We start from the raw sequence: 10356 nt of genomic DNA on the forward strand, positions 1-10356 counted from the left end.
AACTTCCGAAAACGCACTTGTCTGAAGGATTAAAAAAACTTGAAAAGCGATTGACCAAGTGTATAGAGCTCCAAGGAGATTATGTTGAAAAATAAAAAAAAAATTTACCCAAAAAAATAGTTTTTATACTTCATTCTAAGGACTTATTGAACTACCCTCGTATCATATTTGTTCACCAAATTAAAAATTAAGAATTTTTTAAGCTACTTTAATTAACAAATGCACTATTTCGCTATTTTTGGGGGTACAAATTTGATTTTGTGGATGTAATTGACTGTAAATAACAAAAATTCTAAATTTTTGAGAGCATTTTGATGATAGTAAACAACAATTGTTTAAACAAGTTTTTATTATTTTATGTATTTACAAATAAAATACCGCTTTTTTCACGGAATTAACAGCCAGTTATTTAGCAATGCTTTTTTGCTATGAATCAATAACATTTTATCAATTTTAACCAAACTTAAATAACAAATGCATTATTTGGCTATCTTTCAGCATTTAAACTTATTGTTTTGTGTTTAACTGTTAATAATACATATTTTAACTTTTTTTGATAGGTCGATAACGATCCACTATTTTTATTTTTATTTACAATGTAGTAAAAAAAATTTTCTCGGCTAATGCATTTGTAAACTAGAAATTTTGTTGTTGTGAAATATAATAATAATTACATCGCAAAAAATTCCTTGCCATAACTTTTCTTAGAATTAGTTCGACTTCATAATAATATTCATAAAAACCTTGTCTTGTATACCGTGTAAGGCTACGTTAATTAAATTGTTAACGAAAATAAAAATATTGGATTTTATTTATAAATGCATAAAATGATAAAATTGTGTTTATACAATTTTTGTTCACAATAATGAATTGTTTACTGTTATCAAGATATTCTTAAAAATTGAGCAGTTAGTTATTTACAATTAATTGCATCGTAAAATCAATTTTGCACCCCCAAAAATAGCGAAGTAGTGGATTTGTTAATTAAAGTAGTTTAAACAATTATTAACTTTTATTTGGTGATCAAATATGATACTTGAGTTTTATTTCACTGTAAAGTATGGTCGATTTCATAAAAAAGCTATATTTATTCCATCAAAAATACCTCATACGGATATTTGTTTATAAAAATTGGTTTATAATAAAAAATTATTAATGAAATTTTATTAATTCAACTAAAAAACTCTTTTGGTCCATAAATTGTTCAAATTTAGTGCGAATCAAGTGACGAATCGCCGGCAATCCCCACAAAACCATTTTCATCGACTTATTTGTTTATAACAAATTCAATAAATTATATAACATTTTTATTGCTATTAGATATTTTTTTAGAGCTGCTTTCAGTTTTATAGGTATCTTCAATTGCATAAAAGCATTTTTTAAAAACCGGTATATTTACAAAGTTAAATTTTTTGTTATTAAATAAACAAAAAATAAAAAAAAATTAAAAAGTCGGCCCTGACAGTTCGATGCGAAATTTTATTAGCCGTCATTTAAAAAAAGGTTGAAATCAGATAATATAATTTTCTTCTGAAAATCATTTTGTCCACGGACTTTTTTTTGCCTCAATGAACTAGCCAGTAACACATCTGCATACGCTAATAGTGCCCGCTTGTTATCTTTGCTTTTAAAATCCCATTAACATGTCAATCGATGTGTTCTGTTCCAATAAACAACTTTTTAACTTACGGTACGGTTATATTTCAAATTTAAAAAAAATGTTTGTCAATTGGTCAATAGGTCAATCCATGAGTCTCGAAAACGCGAACAATTACATAAAATACAGTACTCTTATATTTCTTATTAAAAAGAATTAATTTTAGCAAATAATTCTCTTTGATTTTAAATAGGTAAATAATTTTTAAATTTTAAATTTAATTAATTAATTACTTTAAATTTTAAAATAAATAAAACAAAAGAAAATAAAGAAAGAAAAAGAGAACACGAGAAATTACATGATTTAAAACAACAGGAGGAGAAGGCGAGGTACATGGAGTAGGTAGAAAAAGCAATAAAGGAAGGGAGATAATGTGAGGTGATTAATAGAGCAAAGAATGGAAGGATATATTTTATATTTTAAGAAATTGCTAGAAGGGTGGATAGCAAGGTGAAAGGGGAAGGTAGAAGGATCAATATGGGAGACATGGAAGATGCGAATGAGGTAACTAGAGAGCAGGTTAATCAAGCAATAGAGAAGTTAAAAAGGAACAAGGTGACATGAGAGGATGGGATAGAGAATTAAGCGTTGAAATTTGGCGGAAGAATGGTTAGAGAAGAGATTTGGCATGTATAAATAGACTAATAGAGTATGGAGAGCGGAAGGGTGGCCGATGGAGTAGAAACCCGGTTTGTTAGTTTCTCTTTTGAAGAAAGGAGGGGGTAGAAAAGTGGAAGGATACAGAGGAATCACTCTCTTGCCAGTAACATATAAAATATACGCGGAGCTGCTCAACAAGAGATTGAAAGAACAGATAGAAGAGAAAGGAATTATTCCACACAATCAAATAGGATTTAGGAAGGGATTGGGGACAATGGATACTATTTTTGTTTTGAATTATCTAGTTAACAGGAATCTGGGACTGAAAAAAGGAAGACTGGTCGCTCTTTTCGTTGACTTTAGAGCAGCTTTCGACTCTGTGAATGGGAAAGTTCTGTTAGCAGACCTAGAAGAGAAACTGGAAAAGAAAGGAAAAGGGGGTACAGTGCAAGGGAATAAGAGAATATACTCGTTAGCGTACGCGGACCATGTGGTGATTCTTGCAGAGAATGAAAGTGAAATAAACTTGATAATGAAAGGATTTGAAGAATATGTGAGAGAGGTAGTGTGTTTCAGGAAGAAAAAGAATGCAGTAAAATGCGGATGGAAGATAAATGGAAAAATGGTGGAAATGGTAGAGGAATTTTGCTACTTAGGATTCTAGTTCAAAGCGAGAGGTGGAAATAATCAGCAGGTAAAAAAAAGAATGGAAAGTGCGAGTAAAGTGATGGGTCAAGTGTGGGAGATTGGAAAAAGAAGAAACAAAGAAGGCTGGAAGATGAGAGAATGGCTGTTTAATGCATTGGTATGGTCAGTGATGTTTCAGGGAGTGGAGATTTGGTGATGGAAGAGGTACAAGAAGGTAGAGAACATGCAAGAGAGGTTTCTGAGATGGGTTATGGGAGTGAGTTGGGATTTCTCAGGTTATATGCTGAGAGATGAAACAGGGAGAGAGGAATTGGTGATAAGGCAGAGGAAAAGGGTTTGGAACTTTGAAGAGAAACTTAAGAGTGGGAATGGGAGCATAATCACACTAGTATGCTTCCAGGAAATATTAAATAGAGAGAGGAGATCAAACACGGGACCTTCGAGATGGGAGGAGGAGAGATGGCAAGTTAGAAGGGAATGGAGAATGTGTGACGAGGGGAGGGAATGGCAGGAAGTAGAGACAGACATGAAAAAGAAGCAGGAAGAGAAAATGTGAGAAAAGATTATGAAGTCAAAGTACGACAAATGGTATAGAATGGTTAAGAAGGAAGGGGTCCCAGAATATTTAGGAAAGTTGAAAAAGGAGTGTAAGTGGTCCAGGATGGTACGTTTTCAGAATGGTAGAAGGAATGAATGAGTGTAAATACTGGTTGAGTGAGCAGATGAAAAAGTGTAGGGTATGTGGTTATAAAAGGGAATCGTGTGAGCACGTGTTGGAGATATGTAAAGGGGATATGGAAGGGGGAAAGAGCGTAGCAGATAGGGTGAGATGGATCCTGAGTGGATGTTAACAAGGGGAAAAGTGGATGAAGAGTTTAGAAGATAAAAGGGAAGAGACAATGCTTGGGGGAGGAGAAACCCAAAATCGAGACGAGTGGTTAAGGAAAAATGTAAAAAATATGTGAAGGGAATGGAGCCCTAAAACCCGTAAATGGGAGAGTAATAAAATACAAAAATACAAATACAAACTACTTAGTTGAAAGTGGAATGACTTTGTTGAAAAATTTTCTTTTCTGCTAGAAAATTCTTCTTGGTTTCAAATTCACTTTTTCATTTAAAAATGTATGTATATAGTTGAAAATTCTTCTTTTCTGGCAGAAAACTAATCTACTTGGTTTTGAATTCAACTACTTGAATGAAAGTAGAACTATTTTGTTAAAAATTCCATTTTTTTATGTCCTTGATTCACTATTTTATTTGAAAAACCTTTTTTTTCAAAATTTCACATTTTGTAGATTTTTTTTAGGTTGATAATTGATTTTTTTATGTGACAACTTAACGATTAAATTTGTCTTCTTTAGTCGAAAATTCAAATATTTGGTTAAAAATTTATCTATTTCGTTGTAAATTCTTCTTTTCTGCTAGGAAATTCTTCTTCTTCGGTTTAAATTGATCTTTTTGGTGACCAATCTATGTATTCAGTTGGAAATTCTTCTTTTCTGGCAGAAAATTAATCTTCTTGGTTTTAAATTCAAGTACTTAAATTAAAGTAGAAATATTTGGTTAAAAATTCCATTTTTTGTTGTTGTTGATTCATCATTTTATTTGAAAAACCTTTTCTTTTTCTTCAAAATTTCACATTTTGTAGATTTTTTTTTGGTTCAAAATTTATTTTTTTATGTGACAATTTAACTATTAGATTTACCTTCTTTAATCGAAAATTCAACTATTTGGTAAAAAATTGAGGTATTTGGTTGAAAATTCTTCTTCTTGGTTTTCAATTTATCTTTTTGTTGAAAAATCTATGTATTCAGTAGAAAATACTTCTTTTCTGGTAGAAAATTTATTTTCTTGATTGGAAAAATATTCATCTTTGTTTTAAATGCAGTTATTTTGTTAAAAATGTATGCCTTTCTGTTGTATAATATTTGGTTGAAATTATTTTTATTTTTCTTTACTACAATTTTTTTATTTTGAAAAATTCATCTATTTTATTAAAAAATTCATCTTGTTGGTTAAAAAAATATGTATTTTGTTGAAAATTCTTTACTGGTAAAAAATGAATCTTCTTGGTTTGGAAATTCAACCATTTGGTTAGGAATGTATGTATTTTGTTGAGAATTCATTTTTTTGGGTAGAAAAATAATGTTCTGGGTTAAAAATTAAACTTTTTGCTTAAAAATTTAATTAATTAGTCAAAAATTCAACATTTTTGTTGAAATCTAACATTTTTTCTATATATTTTTTTTGTTTTACGTAATATAAAATGCGTAATATTTCAAATAATCATATAGCTTTTTCTTTCGAAAATTTGTAAAATTCCCGGTCAAAAAATAAATATACTGCAATTTTTCAAGTTTTTCCAGGCATTTTCCGGTTCGGTGGTCATCTTAAATAAGAGGTAATCGGATAAAAATTGTCAAGGCCGTACAATCGATTTACGAAACTTTTTGATTTATTTGACTCTGTACAGTTTTACTACAAATTTATTGATAATAGTAGTAATGATAATAATAATAATAATAATACAATTACAGTGTATTTATAATAACGATCATTGCATATTGAATCAGTTTTTCTATATTATACGAGTACCGGAGACATGTATCATATAAAAAAAGTAAAAATTATTCTCGAGCGTCCAAGGAAAAAATCAAACACACTGCACAAAAAAAAAGAATCGATTGAATGGAAATTATTTGAATCGGAAAGTTTAAGAATGCCGATTCACGCGTCATTTCAATCGGATTTTGGTTTCTTGGCATCGGAATATTTACTGGATGAGTTATCTGAAATTTGAAAATCTCTGGTAAATTTTTCGATTGTTTCAATTGAAAAAAAATTATTCAATAAAATTTCCCTGAATTGGTGGAGACTATTTAGTGACCGATTGAATGAATTTAATTTATGAGATTGATTAAAAATGTCATAAACCGGTATACCGAAATTCGCGCTAATCGGAATTTTTTAATTCTTCCATTTAAATAATTTTAATTCAAGCGATTCTTATTTCCTGTCGAGGACGTAACAGGTTTCTTGCAGACTTTAAAGTTACTTCTAAGAATCCAGAGATTATTGTAAAAGTATTGCGCCTGCTTTTTAATTGTGTGCGTGCTGAAATTTTCTCGTTGCGTATCACTTGCGTACTCAATCGGGTTGATGTGATCACTGATCACGCATGCTCTCCCAAATTAAGAAACCATTGATTGCTACTCGCATTGCCCGCAATGACGAGTGTCATTCGCGTTGCTGTCATCGCCGCTTCTCCTTAATTGGACATTTAGGTATGGAAATTTTATTTGAAAGTAGTTTTTGGTAATTGAAAACTCATCAAAATATCGGACCACTGACCGAGTGACCTAGTCAAAATTAGCCTTGATCTTGAACGGTAATAGTGCCGTCCAGAATATAGGTACAGATTTTTTGTTTAACCGCCAGAAATCTAATTAAATTCTACCTTAAATGAGCTCCAGTTAATGTAATTTGATCCTGTGGGTATTCAATTATCACGTGATAAAGACCAAAATCAAAGTCCGATTTAATTTTAAAGAGGAGGAGTAGGAGGAGTAGGAGAAGGAGAAGGAGGAGGATGACGAAAAGGAGGGTGAGGAAGAGGATGAGGAGGAGCTAGGGACGTTAATTCGTCAATGTAATATTTTACAAAACTGATCTTCGTCGGTTAGTGGTCCGGTACTATCCGCGCGGCTTTTGAAGCTTGTATTCCTTTTAAAACTAGTCTAAATAATTGGCCGGAATTTCCTCAACATCTCCCATGTCCAGGTGGAAATCCTTATTGGAAAGAGGAAAAATCTGCATGCAAAGAACGCAATTTTCATATGATTAGTTTAGAAGGTCTTCAATTTAAATTAAATTCAAATTGAAAAAAATGGGAAAGATTATCGAGTTTTAATTATTCTGCTTCTATGACATTAAAGCAGCTTTCAACATGTTGAAATGCCTGGGTACTCATTTCCTGTATTAAAGTTATTAATAATTGCAATATTTAAATAAATAAAATACTAATATCATTATATACCATTTGATTGATACTACAATAATAAATAATAAAATAATATATAACAGTTCATGTAACAATTTGTAATGAAATTCTTGTCATTTATTTCAAATATTTTAATTATTAGTAACAGTAATGTGTGAACAATCCAACAAGTTGATAACTATATTATTGAATCATCTTATAATTAATACAATTGACAAATTAATCGGTAAACAATTTTCGATCAAATTCATTTCTTGGAGCACTTTCTGTTTATTTCATAATAATAGTAATAATTAAAGAAGCTAGAATTTGTTATAAAATTCCTTTTTGACTTTAGATTTTTCTTTGAGTGCATATTAAATTTCTATTGACGAGGAGAACTTACACTTACCATTAGATTAGGCGATAGCGCTCCGAATTCGTATCCGGAAAGTCTGGGTTCGATTCCTGCTGCCGACATTTTTTCCAAATTTTTGTTGACTTTGCCTATTAAATTTATTGAAATCCAGCTGAAATATTCATTTGTAACTATTTGAACTTTATTTATTAAAAGGTTTAAATACTAAGTCGCGTTATTTTTATTTAATTGTGAAAAAACAACATTTTAAATCGTATTTTCACGTGATTATTGTTTTTTGGAGGTACCAAAAAAAATCTGGATATTTTTCGGTAAGAGTACCAAAAAGTGAGTTTTTCATTCATAGAAAGAATTTAACATGTTTGATATATTTTATTTTTATCTCATATAAAAATAACAATAACAAAAATCTAAATGTTCAATCAAATGAAGATAATGCTGATTTAAATCATTGCTATCGTAAATTGCATTAAAAAAATGGTAATGAAAAAAAAAATAAAAGCGGCAGGATTCGAGCCCGGGTCATGCGGTTACGAACGCAAAGCACTACCGCCCGATCTAACAGAAACTCTCACATCACGGTTGACGTAACGTGCGAGGTTCCCCTTGTGATTGAAGAAAATTTTCAGAATTGTCTTTTACATAAATTAAAAGCAATACCTAGAGTATAAATGCAATGTTAATAATTGGACTAAAGCTCTGAACTTACTCGTATGGCTCGAAGAGATTGCATCGATACCACTTACTTGGAACAGAATATCCCCGATAAATACTGTATAGTAGTTTATTCTACACTCCTTAAACATTCTAGCTTATTATTATATATGTATGTATATATATAAACATAGTACAGAAAAGTGTCGTCGATTATTGTTTTACAATTATATTACCGTAATAGCGATCGGCTACATTAAAAAAATTAAACACGTGTCGTTGCTGCAGAACTACAAGCTTTTCTGGCAAATGTAGTTCCTTGCGAATTGTTAGCCTAAAATATTTCAATTAATTCAAGCCTTCCAAAGAAGAAATACTTCCAAAATCTTTTAAATATTAGGTGTACCAATTAATTCCGTGCCTCTTGCTCAAACTTACATTTTTTTTCCCCTCCTACGATAGTTTCAAAGGGCGAACCTTAAACTTTAAAACATAATGTAATAGATGGTGGCCCTGCGGACCTAACCTAAAAAATACTCAGTGAATACAACGACTTCCGAATGCATTGTCTAAAACGTTCCTTGTCAGACACCATTGTATTCACTAACGATTTTGTAGGTTGAGTCCGCATGACCGCCATCTATTATAAATTATATTTAGCCTTTTGAATTTTTCCAGCCCTAAGGTAGTTTCAAAGGGCGGACATTAAAATTTTAAACACAGTGTAATAGGTGGCGGCCCTGCGGACCTAACCTAAAAAATAATTCTTAAATATAATTGCGTCCGAATGCACTGTCTTAAACGTTTATTGCCTGACACCATAGTATTCGCCAATAATTTTGTAGATTGGTTCCGCAGGGCTGCCACCTATGATATTCGATCTATTGAATTTTTTCCTATCTTAAGATCTCAAACATTCCTTTTCGGCACCATTCTATTCAATAATGACTTTTTAGGTTGAGTCTGCAAGTCCACCATCTATTATATTGTATCTTTTTAAATTTTTTCCGTTTTAAGGTAGCTTTAAAAGGCGAACCTTAAACTTTAAAATACAATATAATAGGTGGCGGCCCTGCGGATCTAACCTAAAAAATAATTCGCGACTACAATGGCATCCGAATGCACACGTCTAAAACGTTAATTGTCGGAAATGACTGTATTCACTAATGATTTTTGATGTCGATTCCGCAGGGCCGCCATCTATTAGATTGCGTATTTTGAATTTTTCTCCATTCTAAGGTCTCAAACGTCTCTTGTCGGACACCATTGTACTCACTAATAATTTTTGTGGTCGAGTCAGCAGGGCCGCCACCCATTATATTGTGTGTTAAAGCTTAAGGTTCGCCATTTAAAAGGAACAAATAATGGCCAGCGCAAATGCGTGGAAGTATTTCAATGAAAATGCAAGCTTATTGAAATATGATTTCACATTTACACATATACAAAAATTTCAGAAGAAATTCGAATAAGCCAAATACGAAATACGAATGGAAGCGTAGCGAACGAAGCAGGAATCTCCATAGGAGATCCTCTATTCCAACTGTTATTCTAAACAAAATCGCCCAGTCGAATTTGCTCGTTGCATTCGTTTTATATTAATTTCAATCGCACACATAAGATTATGCGTAACCTTAATATATTTTTTCATTTATATATAATTTTATATTATTCATTGTCACCGTACTCCAACATAATAAATCACAATTATGTTTTCCTTTTCCACCAACCATAAAATTGGTTGACGCGATTTCGATAACAGTACAACTATGCTTCGATTTTCGCTAAAGGCTAAAAAATATTCTTCTTAGACATAATGGAGTATTTTGGTTTTCGACTCTTTCTCAACAAAAAAAAAAAGGAAACGGGAAGTGCGCATTCTTTTCCTGTTTCCCGTATAGGTTTAGGTACATACACAATACACATACTTTCTGGCTTAACAAGGGGAGTACCAGGTAGCGTTTTTTGTTTATATATAAAACATAGAGTAAAATAAAAGTTGTGAAAAAAGCAAAATTGTTAAATTCCTAGGACATAATATTTTGCCATTTTCGATAAAAAAGACTTTCGAGTTTTCCCCGCTAATCCTACATACTAGAAAAATATATCTTTCGACTGCCCGAGTAGCTCAGGTGGTAGCTCGTCGGGTTTGTAGCCAGAAGGTTGCGTGTTCGATTCTCACTGTCTAAACTTTTTTTTGCTTATTAAAATGTATATATATTGGTTTCCTATACTGAATTTATTTAAAATTACGCAAAAATAAACACTTTAAATAGTTTTTTCAATGAAAAACTCGTTATTTCGAATGTTTTTCATAAAAAAATTACTTTCTATGAACATTTTCACTTAAAATTTGTATTAAATATTTTAAAATGAGAATACGAACGAAAAATGGGGTTCTTAATACAATTTTGCAATAATGCAACATAAATAAATAAATTA

Source organism: Belonocnema kinseyi, chromosome 9, assembly GCF_010883055.1.
Source record: "Belonocnema kinseyi isolate 2016_QV_RU_SX_M_011 chromosome 9, B_treatae_v1, whole genome shotgun sequence".
In the NCBI taxonomy this organism is placed as follows: Eukaryota; Metazoa; Arthropoda; class Insecta; order Hymenoptera; family Cynipidae; genus Belonocnema; species Belonocnema kinseyi.